Genomic DNA, 17645 nt, shown 5'->3' with positions numbered 1-17645 from the left:
GCAGCCTCTCACTAACAGGACAATAAGGCCTGTCTGCTGTAGGAGTGGGCAGCCGCTCACTAACAGGACAATAAGGCCTGTCTGCTGTAGGAGTGGGCAGCCGCTCACTATCAGGACAATAAGGCCTGTCTGCTGTAGGAGTGGGCAGCCGCTCACTAACAGGACAATAAGGCCTGTCTGCTGTAGGAGTGGGCAGCCTCTCACTATCAGGACAATAAGGCCTGTCTGCTGTAGGAGTGGGCAGCCTCTCACTAACAGGACAATAAGGCCTGTCCGCTGTAGGAGTGGGCAGCCTCTCACTAACAGGACAATAAGGCCTGTCTGCTGTAGGAGTGGGCAGCCTCTCACTAACAGGACAATAAGGCCTGTCTGCTGTAGGAGTGGGCAGCCGCTCACTAACAGGACAATAAGGCCTGTCCGCTGTAGGAGTGGGCAGCCGCTCACTATCAGGACAATAAGGCCTGTCTGCTGTAGGAGTGGGCAGCCGCTCACTATCAGGACAATAAGGCCTGTCTGCTGTAGGAGTGGGCAGCCTCTCACTAACAGGACAATAAGGCCTGTCTGCTGTAGGAGTGGGCAGCCTCTCACTAACAGGACAATAAGGCCTGTCTGCTGTAGGAGTGGGCAGCCTCTCACTAACAGGACAATAAGGCCTGTCTGCTGTAGGAGTGGGCAGCCGCTCACTAACAGGACAATAAGGCCTGTCTGCTGTAGGAGTGGGCAGCCTCTCACTAACAGGACAATAAGGCCTGTCTGCTGTAGGAGTGGGCAGCCTCTCACTAACAGGACAATAAGGCCTGTCTGCTGTAGGAGTGGGCAGCCGCTCACTAACAGGACAATAAGGCCTGTCTGCTGTAGGAGTGGGCAGCCGCTCACTAACAGGACAATAAGGCCTGTCTGCTGTAGGAGTGGGCAGCCACTCACTAACAGGACAATAAGGCCTGTCTGCTGTAGGAGTGGGCAGCCGCTCACTAACAGGACAATAAGGCCTGTCTGCTGTAGGAGTGGGCAGCCGCTCACTAACAGGACAATAAGGCCTGTCTGCTGTAGGAGTGGGCAGCCTCTCACTAACAGGACAATAAGGCCTGTCTGCTGTAGGAGTGGGCAGCCGCTCACTAACAGGACAATAAGGCCTGTCTGCTGTAGGAGTGGGCAGCCGCTCACTAACAGGACAATAAGGCCTGTCTGCTGTAGGAGTGGGCAGCCTCTCACTAACAGGACAATAAGGCCTGTCTGCTGTAGGAGTGGGCAGCCTCTCACTAACAGGACAATAAGGCCTGTCTGCTGTAGGAGTGGGCAGCCTCTCACTAACAGGACAATAAGGCCTGTCTGCTGTAGGAGTGGGCAGCCGCTCACTAACAGGACAATAAGGCCTGTCTGCTGTAGGAGTGGGCAGCCTCTCACTAACAGGACAATAAGGCCTGTCTGCTGTAGGAGTGGGCAGCCTCTCACTAACAGGACAATAAGGCCTGTCTGCTGTAGGAGTGGGCAGCCGCTCACTAACAGGACAATAAGGCCTGTCTGCTGTAGGAGTGGGCAGCCGCTCACTAACAGGACAATAAGGCCTGTCTGCTGTAGGAGTGGGCAGCCACTCACTAACAGGACAATAAGGCCTGTCTGCTGTAGGAGTGGGCAGCCGCTCACTAACAGGACAATAAGGCCTGTCTGCTGTAGGAGTGGGCAGCCGCTCACTAACAGGACAATAAGGCCTGTCTGCTGTAGGAGTGGGCAGCCTCTCACTAACAGGACAATAAGGCCTGTCTGCTGTAGGAGTGGGCAGCCGCTCACTAACAGGACAATAAGGCCTGTCTGCTGTAGGAGTGGGCAGCCTCTCACTAACAGGACAATAAGGCCTGTCTGCTGTAGGAGTGGGCAGCCTCTCACTAACAGGACAATAAGGCCTGTCTGCTGTAGGAGTGGGCAGCCTCTCAGTACTGTGTGGTGTGATGCTGTGTGGTTTGGTGCTGTGTGGTGTGGTGCTGTTTGGTGTGGTGCTGTGTGGTGTTGTGTGGTGTGATGCTGTTTGGTGTGGTGCTGTGTGGTGTGGTGCTGTGTAATGTGATGCTGTGTGGTGTGGTGCTGTTTGGTGTGGTGCTGTGTGGTGTGATGATGTGTGGTGTGATGCTGTGTGGTGTGGTGCTGTGTGGTGTGATGCTGTGTGGTGTGGTGCTATGTGGTGTGGTGCTGTGTGGTGTGGTGTGGTGCTATGTGTTGTGGTGCTGTGTGGTGTGATGCTGTGTGGTGTGATGCTGTGTGGTGTGATGCTGTGTGGTGTGGTGTGATGCTGTGTGGTGTGGTGCTGTGTGTTGTGATGCTGAGTGTTGTGGTGCTGTTTGGTGTGATGCTGTGTGGGGTGTTGCTGTGTGGTGTGGTGCTGTATGGTGTGATGCTGTTTGGTGTGGTGCTGTGTGATGCTGTTTGGTGTGATGCTGTTTGGTGTGGTGCTGTGTGGTGTGGTGCTGTGTGGTGTGATGCTGTGTGGTGTGATGCTGTGTGGTGTGATGCTGTGTGGTGTGGTGCTGTGTGATGCTGTGTGGTGTGATGCTGTGTGGTGTGATGCTGTGTGGTGTGATGCTGTGTGTGATGCTGTGTGGTGTGATACTGTGTGGTGTGGTGCTGTGTGGTGTGGTGCTGTGTGGTGTGGTGCTGTGTGGTGTGATGCTGTGTGGTGTGGTGCTGTGCGGTGTGATGCTGTGTGGTGTGATGCTGTGTGGTGTGGTGCTGTGTGGTGTGGTGCTGTGTGGTGTGATGCTGTGTGGTGTGATGCTGTGTATCTCATCTGGTACAGAATGTAGAGTAGTGACCCAGATGTTTGCATCCCAAATGGCACCATGTCTCCTATATAGTGCACTACTTTTTACCAAGGGCCCATAAGTCTACGTAGATTAGTTCTTAAAAATGATAAGCTGTTTTACAGTAACTGGAAAGATATTGTGTTGTCATATTAGATTTTCTTGAACCTTTATTTGAACAGGGAGTCATGCTGAGACCAAGGTCTCCTTCTCAGAGAGGCCCTACGAGCCCTATTGAACAGGGAGTCATGCTGAGACCAAGGTCTCCTTCTCAGAGAGGCCCTACGAGCCCTATTGAACAGGGAGTCATGCTGAGACCAAGGTCTCCTTCTCAGAGAGGCCCTACGAGCCCTATTGAACAGGGAGTCATGCTGAGACCAAGGTCTCCTTCTCAGAGAGGCCCTACGAGCCCTATTGAACAGGGAGTCATGCTGAGACCAAGGTCTCCTTCTCAGAGAGGCCCTACGAGCCCTATTGAACAGGGAGTCATGCTGAGACCAAGGTCTCCTTCTCAGAGAGGCCCTATGAGCCATATTATCTAGATAAAATAAGTCAGTGTTATTGAATTAATATCTGATATCTTGTGATGTCATTAAACCCTCTAAAAACACATTTTTACAATAACGCCAAATAGTCTTAAGTAATATTCTCTTACTGTAAGCCCCATTATTGAAAATGACAGCTAAAAAAGTGCCAAGTCAAAATACTACCCTACCAGCCTAGACCACTAGATGGCAGGTTTTACACACATCAACAGAGATTCATCCAGCCTGTCTCCACTCTCTCCAGCGCCACTCCTCTCTACCTTTGATCCCATTGGCTCCTGGAATTACATCGCCTCAGCACTAAATGTCATCATATTCACTTAATGTAGCCTAGCCCCCCCTGGACTGTGTAAAATATTAAGCATGAATTCATTCATTGGATATCAACTTCATGATGGGGCGGACTTAGTGATCTGGATGCCTCGTGCAGAGGCCAGTCTGAGTGGCTGAAACCATCCGAGTGAAAGAGCACCTCTCTGTCTCACTGTATGTAGCCTATATGTATCTGATGCTGTCTAGCATGACATGACAAATATTTGGCGGGTAGCTTAGTGGTTAAGAGCGCTGTGCCAGTAACCGAAAGGTCGCTGGTTCTAATCCCCGAGCCGACTAGGTGAAAAATCTGTCGATGTGCCCTTAAGCAAGGCACTTAACCCTAATTGCTCATGTAGGTCGCTCTGGATAAGAGCGTCTGCTAAATGACTAAAATGTAAATTTACAGTGCCTTGCAAAAGTATTCATCCCCCCCTTGGCGTTTTTCCTATTTTGTTGCATTACAACCTGTAATTTAAATTGATTTTTATTTGGATTTCATGTAATGGACATACACAAAATAGTCCAAATTGGTGAAGTGAAATGAAAAAAATAACTTGTTTCAAAAAATTCAAAAAAATAAATAACGGAAAAGTGATGCGTGCATATGTATTCACCCCCTTTGCTATGAAGCCCCTAAATATGATATGGTGCAACCCATTACCTTCAGAAGTCACATAATTAGTTAAATAAAGTCCACCTGTCTGCAATCTAAGTGTCACATGATCTGTCACATGATCTCAGTATATATACACCTGTTCTGAAAGGCCCCAGAGTCTGCAACACCACTAAGCAAGGGGCACCACCAAGCAAGCGGCACCATGAAGACCAAGGAGCTCTCCAAACAGGTCAGGGACAAAGGTGTGGAGAAGTACAGATCAGGGCTGGGTTATAAAAAAATATCAGAAACTTTGAACATCCCACAGAGCACCATTAAATCCATTATTAAAAAATTGAAAGAATATGGCACCACAACAAACCTGCCAATAGAGGTCCGCCCACCAAAACTCACAGACCAGACAAGGAGGGCATTAATTAGAAAGGCAACAAAGAGACCAAAGATAACCCTGAAGGAGCTGCAAAGCTCCACAGCAGAGATTGGAGTATCTGTCCATAGGACCACTTTCAGCCGTACACTCCACAGAGCTGGGCTTTATGGTAGAGTGGCCAGAAAAAAGCCATTGCTTAAACAAAAAAATAAGCAAACATGTTTGGTGTTCACCAAAAGGCATGTGGGAGACTCCCCAAACATATGGAAGAAGGTACTCTGGTCAGATGAGACTAAAATTGAGCTTTTTGGCCATCAAGGAAAACGCTATGTCTGGCACAAACCCAACACCTCTCATCACCCCGAGAACACCATCCCCACAGTGAAGCATGGTGGTGGCAGCATCATGCTGTGCGGATGTTTTTCCATCGGCAGGGACTGGGACACTGGTCAGAATTGAAGGAATGATGGATGGCGCTAAATACAGGGAAATTCTTCAGGGAAAATTGTTTCGGTCTTCCAGAGATTTGAGACTGGGACAGACGTTCACCTTCCAGCAGGACAATGACCCTAAGCATACTGCTAAAGCAACACTTGAGTGGTTTAAGGGGAAACATTTAAATGTATTGGAATGGCCTAGTCAAAGCCCAGACCTCAATCCAATTGAGAATCTGTGGTATGACTTAAAGATTACACCAGCAGAACCCATCCAACTTGAAGGAGCTGGAGCAGTTTTGCCTTGAAGAATGGGGGGGGGGGGGGGGGGGGAGTTACGCTCAAGTTTTCAGTTTTGTTGTCTTATTACTTGTTTTCATCTTCAAAGTGGTAGGCATGTTGTGTAAATCAATTGATACAAACCCCCCAAAAATCCCCTTTAATTCCAGGTTGTAAGGCAGCAAAATAGGAAAAATGCCAAGGGGGGTGAATACTTTCTCAAGCCGCTGTATATGGATGTGTGTGTGCCGTTGTATGACCAGACAGCATCAGTTACATGGGCTATACATACAGTGCATTCGGAAAGTATTCAGACCCCTTGACTTTTTCCACATTTTGTTACGTTACAGACTTATTCTAAAATTGATTAAATTAAAAATGTTCCTCATCAATCTACACACAATACCCCATAATGACAAAGCGAAAACAGGTTTTTAGAAATTTTAGCACATTTATAAAAAAAAGAAAAACTGAAATACCTTATTGACAAAAGTATTCAGACCCTTTGCGACTCGAAATTGAGCTCAGGTGCATCCTGTTTCTATTGATCATCCTTGAGATGTTTCTACAACTTGATTGGAGTCCACCTGTGGTAAATTCAATTGATTGGACATTATTTGGAAAGGCACACACCTACATAAGGTCCCACAATTGACAGTGCATGTCAGAGCAAAAACCAAGCCATGAGATCGAAGGAATTGGCCGTAGAGCTCCGAGACAAGATTGTGTCAAGGCACAGATCTGGAGAATTGTACCAAAACATTTCTGCGGCATTGAAGGTCCCCAAGAACACAGTGGCCTCCATCATTCTTAAATGGAAGAAGTTTGGAACCACCAAGACTCTTCCTAGAGCTGGCCACCCGGCCAAACTGAGCAATCGGGGGTGAAGGGCCTTGGTCAGGGAGGTGACCAAAAACCTGATGGTCACTTTGACAAAGCTTCAGAGTTCCTCTGTGGAGATGGGAGAACCTTCCAGAAGGACAACCATCTCTGCAGCACTCCACCAATCAGGCCTTTATGGTAGAGTGGCCAGACGGAAGTCACTCCTCAGTAAAAGGCACATGTACCTATACTTATGAAAATGTGATATTTCCGTTGTTCTATTTTTTAAATACATTTGCTAAAATTGAGAAAAAACTATTTTTGCTTCGTCAGTATGGGGTATTGTGTGTAGATTGATGAGGACATGTTTGTATTTAATCCATTTTAGAATAAGGCTGTAATGTAACAAAATGTGGAAAAGGGGAAGGGGTCTGAATACTTTCCGAAGGCGCGTCCACTGTATCCATGATGATGGTAGTATTATCAGCAGCACCTGTCTCTTTAAGACATGATAACTTCGGTCATTTTCCCCCTTTATTTGTATGTTCTCTGCTGTGCTCTGAAAGCGCCTCATTGCTGCAGCTTCATTTCAATGAAAGTCACGCTTGCAATCATATCACGTTAAACAATGCACGGGAACTCTGTCAGGGTGGAATAGTCCATTATTATGAACCAGTCCGTGGGTGATTGATACTTGTTTCATATATTTATATTAATATTGATATGAAATGGATGTTTGATCTACTATGAATTATTATTTGGCTGTATGGATTCATAAACAATCCAGAAAAACGCATGTCAAAAATGTTATAAATTGATTTGCATTTTAATGAGGGAAATAAGTATTTGACCCCTCTGCAAAACATGACTTAGTACTTGGTGGCAAAACCCTTGTTGGCAATCACAGAGGTCAGACGTTTCTTGTAGTTGGCCACCAGGTTTGCACACATCTCAGGAGGGATTTTGTCCCACTCCTCTTTGCAGATCTTCTCCAAGTCATTAAGGTTTCGAGCCTGACGTTTGGCAACTCGAACCTTCAGCTCCCTCCACAGATTTTCTATGGGATTAAGGTCTGGAAACTGGCTAGGCCACTCCAGGACCTTAATGTGCTTCTTCTTGAGCCACTCCTTTGTTGCCTTGGCCGTGTGTTTTGGGTCATTGTCATGCTGGAATACCCATCCACGACCCATTTTCAATGTCCTGGCTGAGAGAAGGAGGTTCTCACCCAAGATTTGACGGTACATGGCGCCGTCCATCGTCCCTTTGATGCGTGAAGTTGTCCTGTCCCCTTAGCAGAAAAACACCCCCAAAGCATAATGTTTCCACCTCCATGTTTGACGGTGGGGATGGTGTTCTTGGGGTCATAGGCAGCATTCCTCCTCCTCCAAACACGGCGAGTTGAGTTGACGCCAAAGAGCTCGATTTGGTCTCATCTGACTACAACACTTTCACCCAGTTCTCCTCTGAATCATTCAGATGTTCATTGGCAAACTTCAGACGGGCCTGTATATGTGCTTTCTTGAGCAGGGGGACCTTGCGGGTGCTGCAGGATTTCAGTCCTTCACGGCGTAGTGTGTTACCAATTGTTTTCTTGGTGACTATGGTCCCAGCTGCCTTGAGATCATTGACAAGATCCTCCCGTGTAGTTCTGGGCTGATTCCTCACCGTTCTCATGATCATTGCAACTCCACGAGGTGAGATCTTGCATGGAGCCCCAGGCCGAGGGAGATTGACAGTTATTTTGTGTTCCATTTGCGAATAATCGCACCAATTGTTGTCACCTTCTCACCAAGCTGCTTGGCGATGGTCTTGTAGCCCATTCCAGCCTTGTGTAGGTCTACAATCTTGTCTCTGACATCATTGGAGAGCTCTTTGGTCTTGGCCATGGTGGAGAGTTTGGAATCTGATTGATTGATTGCTTCTGTGGACAGGTGTGTTTTATACAGGTAACAAGCTGAAATTAGGAGCACTCCCTTTAAGAGTGTGCTCCTAATCTCAGCTTGTTACCTGTATAAAAGACACCTGGGAGCCAGAAATCTTTCTGATTGAGAGGGGGTCAAATACTTATTTCCCTCATTAAAATGCAAATCAATTTATAACATTTTTGACATGCGTTTTTCTGGATTTTGTTGTTGTTATTCTGTCTCTCACTGTTCAAATAAACCTATTAAAATTATAGACTGATCATTTCTTTGTCAGTGGGCAAACGTACAAAATCAGCAGGGGATGAAATACTTTTTTCCCTCACTGTATATATTACTAATATTCTGTATATTTTTTGAGTGCTCAGCTCACAAGGCCCCTTGATGATGTGATAGCCTGAGGCAATTACCTCTTCTGCCTGATGGTAAGTCCACCACTGGACTAAATCAGTAGCTGGGGCTGTTTGAGGACCTCCAGGGCCTTTTCCCTTTTCCAGGTTGGATGGCTGGATGGATGAATGGTTGGATGGATGGATGGATGGATGAGGCAACACCTTGTAATATACTGTAGGTCTCAGTCTGTCTGCCTGCCCGCCTGCCTGCCTGCCTGCCTGCCTGCCTGTTTGCCTGCCTGCCTGCCTGTCTGTCTGTCTGCCTGCCTGCCTGCCTGTCTGCCTGTCTGCCTGTCTGCCTGCCTGCCTGCCCGCCCGCCCGTCTGTCTGCCTGCCCGCCCGCCCGTCTGTCTGTCTGTCTGCCTGCCTGCCTGCCTGTCTGTCTGTCTGTCTGTCTGTCTGTCTGTCTGCCTGTCTGCCTGTCTGCCCGCCCGCCCGCCCGTCTGTCTGTCTGTCTGTCTGTCTGCCTGCCTGCCTGCCCGTCTGTCTGTCTGTCTGTCTGTCTCCCTGCCTGCCTGTCTGCCTGCCTGTCTGACTCCCTGCCTGCCTGCCTGTCTGTCTCCCTGCCTGTCTCCCTGTCTGTCTCCCTGCCTGTCTCCCTGTCTGTCTCCCTGCCTGTCTCCCTGCCTGTCTGTCTCCCTGCCTGTCTCCCTGTCTGTCTCCCTGTCTGTCTCCCTGCCTGTCACCATGCCTGCCTACCACCCATGCAGGCAGCAAACTACCCATAAACCACCAGTGTTCTTCTGCATCCCTCTTCTCTTTCCCAATTCTGCTTCGTCTCAGCGGAGCCAAGAGTCCATTTTCACTTGTCTCACACTCTTCCAAACGGTTCCAAGTGCTTCTGCCCCCACACAGCTCTCTCTCTTGCTCTGTAACAGTCTCCCATAGCTGGCAGGCTACTCACAGACCACGGGGAATGGAGCATTTATCTGCTCCAGTTTTTACATTGTATTTATCGTAGAACATTTGTATGATTTACAGCCGTTGTGATGCTATCTTCGTGGGGAGGTTGGGTGCAGAGCAGAGCTGAGGGGGCATATGACTTCTAAGAAAATGAACAGGATGGCTTCGTCCCAAATGGGCCTATCAGGCTCTGGTCTAAAGTAGGGCACTTTATGGGGAAGGGGGTGCGATTTGGGACACAACCTATAGTTTGAGTGTGTCGTTAACACAGAAGGGGGATCCCAGAGGGAGTAAGGATTCATGGTAGCAGTGGATGGGGCCTGTCCCTAATGGCAACATATTCCCATAGTGCCCTGGTCTAAAGTAGTGCACTATATAGGGAATAGGGTGCCATTCTCTGGTCTAAAGTAGTGCACTATGTAGGGAATAGGGTGCCATTCTCTGATCTAAAGTAGTGCACTATATAGGGAATAGGGTGCCATTCTCTGGTCTAAAGTAGTGCACTATATATATGAAATAGGGTGCCATTTGGGATGCAGACAATGCAGCTGGCTGCTGGAGCGCCATACGGTGTTGGAAGCGTCGGCATCATTGCTTCGCAACAAGCCAAACAACTGTAATACTCTGTGGTTTATGAACAGGAAAAGATGGTAAAGAGACTGATGTTAAAAGTAAAACACTGCCACGTCGTTCTCCTTGCCCACACAAGTATAAAAACAGCCAGCGTTTCACAGAGGGGGGTCTTACCTCGTAGGCCTAGAAGCTGAACAAGATTAACAATAGAGCTAGGTACTTCCAAAGTAAACCTTTTAGTGGAGACGATTTCTCGGACATTAAGCCAAGTCCTGGACTTAAAAGTTTAAGTAGAGATTCTCCGATGAGAAACTTTTTAGGCCAGAACTAGACTAAATCTGTGTCCGGGAAACCTCCCCTTTGAGTCTTGATTCCACACATCTAGGCTTGTCTTTGGGGCTGTATTATTCAATGCTGAGTGTCTTCTCTAGTCAAAACAGACAGGAAAGAGCAAGGTTGCATCCCAAATGCCACCCTATTCCCTGTATAGTGCACTACTTTAGACCAGGGCCAATTAGGACATAGGGTGTCATTTGGAACACACTACGGAGGATAGAGCAAATATTTGTCCCAGAAGTCACGCCAACCCCCTGTATGATGATGGTGTAATTAAAGGGATAGGGTTGTTTTAAGTCAGAGGCTCTACTGGGCCCCGTGGTTAAGCAGTGGTGGTGGTGGCGGTTGGAGACATGCCCTTTGAGACACTCATCTAGCTAATGAGTGTTTTGTCACAAATAACACCTCAGGTAGAGGTTCCGTGTTGTGGTGAGTGTCTGCTCAAGTCAGGGATGGTTTTGGCCACTGACCAGCCGGGCAAGTAGACTCAATCATACTAGCCCGGTTTCATTCGGGTCCAGAATCTGTGCCATGCATGGAATATTTGACAAGACACAATTTCAGTGGCCTGGTGGGTTTTGTTTGACAGATTTTCTATGAGCTCAGTCTGAAAAGTAATTGTCGTTGTAGAGATACCTGCGTGTGTGTCAGAGGAGGCTGTTGGGAGGAGTTATAGGAGGGTGGGCCCATTGTAATGGCTGGAATGGAATAAATTGCCTGTATCGAACACATGGAAACCACATGTTTGATTCTGTCCCATTTATGCCATTCCAGCCATTACAATAAGCCCATCCTCCTATAGCTCGCCCCACCAGCCTCCTCTAGTGTGTGTGTGTCAACTGGTTTGTTCTGCTTTGTCTGTGAGAAGGAGGCGGAGGTCATGTGATCCAGCCCAGACCAGTGTTTGTTAGGAAAATAGAGGAAGGAAGAAAAAAGGTTGTATTATGTTTTTTTTTGTTTTTTTGTCATTTAGCAGACGCTCTTATCCAGAGCGACTTACAGTTAGTGAGTGCATACATTTTCATACTGGCCCCCCGTGGGAAACGAACCCACAACCCTGGCGTTGCAAGCGCCATGCTCTACCAACTGAGCTACAGGGGACCCTGTTGGAGTGGAGTTGGGGAGTATATCAACATGGATACTACGTTCTAAAAGGTTGTATAATGTTGGAGTGGAGTTGGGGAGTATTACAACACAGATACTACGTCCTAAATGGCTCCCTCGTCCCTATTTAGTAGTGCACTACTTTTGACCAGAGCGCTAAGTAGTGTACTGTAGGGAATATGGAATAGGGTGCCATTTGGCGCGCAGACTGTGAGGGTCAGACTAAGGACAAACCAGACTAAGGATAATTGTTGTTAATTCTCCCAGAGATGTTTAAAGCTGCAATCTGGGATTCGTACATCCATTTTGGGATTTTAAATCAATGATACTGTATTTAGACATCGATTCTTGAATCCCAGATTTCCCCTTTAACCAGATCTGAGATCCCACAGGCTTGGAGGGGAAGGCCAAATCAAACGAGGCACTTCTCCTAGCAGAGCACACACACACACAAACACGCACGCACACACACACACACACAGACACACACACACAAACACACACTGCATTCCTTAGGGGACCCTAAACCTAAACAACTTTAGTGCATGGTCATTATTGCTCAGAGATTTTTCCACGGGTGCGTCCCAAATGACACCCTATTCCCTACACAGTGCACTACTTTAGACCTGAGCCCTATGACAGTAGTGCACTACTTTAGACCTGAGCCTTATGACAGTAGTGCACTACTTTAGACCTGAGCCTTATGACAGTAGTGCACTATGTAGGGAATAGGGTTCTTCTCTGGCACCACTTGACCAGCAGTCCACCTCCCTGCTTTCATTGTAATGCTGATTAGGGAGTTTAAGGTGGTTTTAGTGGAAATGTGGACTTTTAAGACCCAAGAGCAGATTGTAGTGTCCCCTAACTAATGTAATCTACAGCCAACAGCCATGGCTCACGATGCAGAGGGGGACCTAATGTAATCTACAGCCAACAGCCATGGCTCACGATGCAGAGGGGGACCTAATGTAATCTACAGCCAACAGCCATGGCTCACGATGCAGAGGGGGACCTAATGTAATCTACAGCCAACAGCCATGGCTCACGATGCAGAGGGGGACCTAATGTAATCTACAGCCAACAGCCATGGCTCACGATGCAGAGGGGGACCTAATGTAATCTACAGCCAACAGCCATGGCTCACGATGCAGAGGGGGACCTAATGTAATCTACAGCCAACAGCCATGGCTCACGATGCAGAGGGGGACCTAATGTAATCTACAGCCAACAGCCATGGCTCACGATGCAGAGGGGGACCTAATGTAATCTACAGCCAACAGCCATGGCTCACGATGCAGAGGGGGACCTAATGTAATCTACAGCCAACAGCCATGGCTCACGATGCAGAGGGGGACCTAATGTAATCTACAGCCAACAGCCATGGCTCACGATGCAGAGGGGGACCTACTACACATGCTACACTAATGTCTGTGTGTGTGTGTGTGTGTGTGTGTGTGTGTGTGTGTGTGTGTGTGTGTGTGTGTGTGTGTCTGTGTGTGTCTGTGTGTGTGTGTGTGCGTCTGTGTGTGTGTGTGTGTGCGTCTGTGTGTGTGCGTCTGTGTGTGTGTGTCTGTGTGTGTGTGTGTGTGTGTCTGTGTGTGTCTGTGTGTGTGTGTGTGTGTGTGTGTGTGCATCTGTGTGTGTGTGTCTGTGTGTGTCTGTGTGTGTCTGTGTGTGTGTGTGTCTGTGTGTGTGTGTGCGTCTGTGTGTGTGTGTGCGTCTGTGTGTGTGTGTCTGTGTGTGTGTCTGTGTGTGTGTGTGCGTCTGTGTGTGTGTGTCTGTGTGTGTGTGTGTGTGTGTGTGTGTGTGTGTGTGTGTCTGTGTGTGTGTGTGCGTCTGTGTGTGTGTGTGTGTGTGTGTGCGTCTGTGTGTGTGTGTCTGTGTGTGTGTGTGTGTGTGTGTGTGTGTTTGTGTGTGTGTGTGTGTGTGTCTGTGTCTGTGTCTGTGTGTGTCTGTGTGTGTGTGTGCGTCTGTGTGTGTGTGTGTGTGTGTGTGTGTGTGTGTGTGTATGTGTGTGTGTGTGTGTGTGTGTGTGTGTGTGTGTGTGTACCTATACTACCTATGTATTAACAGTAGTGCCTGGTCATTGCTGAGAGATTTGACCAACACCCTGAACAGTTGAACACTGGTTGACCCCAGTCATCCTGAACACCTGAACACTGGTTGAACCCAGTCACACTGAACACCTGACCACTGGTTGACTCCAGTCACACTGAACACCTGAACACTGGTTGACCCCAGTCACACTGAACACCTGAACACTGGTTGAACCCAGTCACACTGAACACCTGACCACTGGTTGACTCCAGTCACACTGAACACCTGAACACTGGTTGACCCCAGTCACACTGAACACCTGAACACTGGTTGACCCCAGTCACACTGAACACCTGAACACTGGTTGACCCCAGTCACACTGAACACCTGAACACTGGTTGAACCCAGTCACACTGAACACTTGAACTCTGGTTGACCCCAGTCACACTGAACACCTGAACACTGGTTGACCCCAGTCACCCTGAACACTTGAACTCTGGTTCACCCCAGTCATCCTGAACATTTGAACACTGGTTCACCCCAGTCTCAACTGTAATTCAGATTAAAATACCTTAAGGTGTTGTTCGTCACAAAATGTAAGTTTTCAAGTTAAGAACAGATTTCCCTGGATTGAACTTTATCCAGTATGTGATAATGAAGAGACTGTCAACAACTATAGAGAATGTACCAGCTAACAACCACTTGACCATGTGTTAACCTTTACCATATAATTACCAAGGTGCTTTTCATGTTAATCTAAGTTGTAAATCCAGATTGCCCTGGTTTGCCCACAACTAATCTCCATACATTAAGGATGCAAACACTCTAGCTACTTATCAACACAACATGCATCAACTGAAGGTTTTGGTTGAACTGAAGGTTTTGGTTGAACTGGAGGTTTTGGTTGAACTGGAGGTTTTGGTTGAACTTGAGTTTTTGGTTGAACTGGAGTTTTTGGTTGAACTGGATGTTTTGGTTGAACTGGAGGTTTTGGTTTAACTGGACTGGAGGTTTTGGGTGCGTCCCAAATGGCTGTTGATGTGGATGCTTTATGTTTAAAGCCAAAATACATTCTTAGTAACATTTGTTGCATTTGATTACAGTGCACTACTTTAGACCAGGACCCATAGGGCTCACAGGGACCCACAGGGCTCACAGGGACCCTCACAGGGACCCATAGGGCTCACAGGGACCCTCACAGGGACCCATAGGGCTCACAGGGACCCACAGGGCTCACAGGGACCCACAGGGCTCACAGGGACCCTCACAGGGACCCTCACAGGGACCCTCACAGGGACCCATAGGGCTCACAGGGACCCACAGGGCTCACAGGGACCCACAGGGCTCACAGGGACCCACAGGGACCCACAGGGACCCTCACAGGGACCCATAGGGCTCACAGGACCCATAGGGCTCACAGGGACCCATAGGGCTCACAGGGACCCACAGGGCTCACAGGGACCCTCACAGGGACCCATAGGGCTCACAGGGACCCACAGGGCTCACAGGGACCCTCACAGGGACCCACAGGGCTCACAGGGACCCATAGGGCTCACAGGGACCCTCACAGGGACCCACAGGGCTCACAGGGACCCTCACAGGGACCCACAGGGCTCACAGGGACCCTCACAGGGACCCATAGGGCTCACAGGGACCCATAGGGCTCACAGGGACCCACAGGGACCCACAGGGACCCATAGGGCTCACAGGGACCCATAGGGCTCACAGGGACCCACAGGGACCCACAGGGACCCATAGGGCTCACAGGGACCCATAGGGCTCTGGTAAAAAGTAATGCACTATATAGTGAATAGGGTGCCATTTGGGACACAATGTTTCTCATCACCCCTCCAATCACATGGTAATAATGTTCCCCATACAGGCAGCAGCATTATGCTGATGGGGCTTACTATGGTCATGAGGTGTGAAGCCAAGGCTTTGTTGTTTCCCAGCTAGCTACCAGGATGGATAGGCTATGTGAGGCCAAGGCTTTGTTGTTTCCCAGCTAGCTACCAGGATGGATAGGCTATGTGAGGCCAAGGCTTTGTTGTTTCCCAGCTAGCTACCAGGATGGATAGGCTATGTGAGGCCAAGGCTTTGTTGTTTCCCAGCTAGCTACCAGGATGGATAGGCTATGTGAGGCCAAGGCTTTGTTCTTTCCCAGCTAGCTACCAGGATGGATAGGCTATGTGAAGCCAAGGCTTTGTTGTTTCCCAGCTAGCTACCAGGATGGATAGGCTATGTGAAGCCAAGGCTTTGTTCTTTCCCAGCTAGTTTCCAGGATGGATAGGCTATGTGAAGCCAAGGCTTTGTTCTTTCCCAGCTAGCTTCCAGGATGGATAGGCTATGTGAAGCCAAGGCTTTGTTCTTTCCCAGCTAGCTACCAGGATGGATAGGCTATGTGAAGCCAAGGCTTTGTTGTTTCCCAGCTAGCTACCAGGATGGATAGGCTATGTGAAGCCAAGGCTTTGTTATTTCCCAGCTAGCTTCCAGGATGGATAGGCTATGTGAAGCCAAGGCTTTGTTATTTCCCAGCTAGCTTCCAGGACGGATAGGCTATGTGAAGCCAAGGCTTTGTTGTTTCCCAGCTAGCTTCCAGGATGGATAGGCTATGTGAAGCCAAGGCTTTGTTATTTCCCAGCTAGCTTCCAGGACGGATAGGCTATGTGAAGCCAAGGCTTTGTTGTTTCCCAGCTAGCTTCCAGGATGGATAGGCTATGTGAAGCCAAGGCTTTGTTGTTTCCCAGCTAGCTTCCAGGACGGATAGGCTATGTGAGGCCAAGGCTTTGTTGTTTCCCAGCTAGCTTCCAGGACGGATAGGCTATGTGAGGCCAAGGCTTTGTTCTTTCCCAGCTAGCTACCAGGACGGATAGGCTATGTGAGGCCAAGGCTTTGTTCTTTCCCAGCTAGCTTCCAGGATGGATAGGCTATGTGAAGCCAAGGCTTTGTTATTTCCCAGCTAGCTTCCAGGATGGATAGGCTATGTGAAGCCAAGGCTTTGTTCTTTCCCAGCTAGCTTCCAGGACGGATAGGCTATGTGAGAATGTGCACACCAGGGGCAGCATCCCAAATGGAACCATGTCCCGTATATAGTGCACTACTTTTGACCACAGCCCTATGGGCCCTGGTCAAAAGTAGTGCACTACAGTACATAGGGAATAGGGTGCCAAAAGTAGTGCACTACAGTACATAGGGAATAGGGTGCCATTTGGGAATCAGCCCAGGTAAACCAAAGAAAGAAGACGTGTAGGCGGCCGGTACGTTGCAATAAACTTTAGTGAACTATTAACATAATATATTTATAAAAATATACATATGGGAGCAGTCAGCATAGTAAATCAGGATGCACAACTGCAACGCGTTCCGACTACTAGAGTCTTCCTCAGGCAGTGTTGACGCAGGCCAGATCAATGAACACTGCTAAGTGCCATGCAGCTAATCTGTGAATGAATGGTATTATGGATACCAGGCCGACCGCGGGGCTATAAGTACATAGTCCAAGTATGTCTTAACTCTCTGACTCAGGGACAGAGGTATCATGTCTTTACTCCCTGACTCAGGGGAAGGGAAATGACCCCTTTTTTGGACAAAAATGAATTGCAATATATTGGCATTGGGCGAAACATGCACCCAAATTAAATGTTTACTCAAATGGACGGCAAATCGTGTAAAACATGTTGCAAATGGCATACAGCAAATGCCAAGTGTAGTAACTCAAAAATCCTCAGGATGGCAAGCTCGATCAACCGTAACAAAGCATATTGCAAATGTATACCCAAGTCAAATCTCGAGGGTGAAATGACCAACTATAAAAACTCCGTCAAAAGTGCGATTTGTCTCAATTATACATTACTAAAGAACCGTATGGATATAGATTTATTTTATTTTATGTGAGTTTGTCCATTAGGCCTATGGAATGTCCATATCAGGCATGTTACACTGCAAATGGATAAATGTTCCATTTGTTACACATTATACTGCAAATGGCCAAAGTGTCCACTTGTCACCTCTGATCATAGGAAGTCGGGTTCCGAACCCAAAAGTCACAGAACCATGTCCAAATGGCACATGAAATGTACAAATGTCATGTACAAATGTCACCTTTGGACTCCAAAGGTTAACAACCTCCTCCTCTCCTGTCGTTGTACTGTACGACCGACACAGCACTTTTAGTACTCTCTGGTTCCTGCCAACATCAGAGCCCA

The sequence above is a fragment of the Coregonus lavaretus genome, assembly GCF_964263955.1.
Source record: "Coregonus lavaretus genome assembly, contig: HAP1_SCAFFOLD_320, whole genome shotgun sequence".
Classification (NCBI taxonomy): domain Eukaryota; kingdom Metazoa; phylum Chordata; class Actinopteri; order Salmoniformes; family Salmonidae; genus Coregonus; species Coregonus lavaretus.
This window is presented reverse-complemented; position numbering follows the sequence as displayed.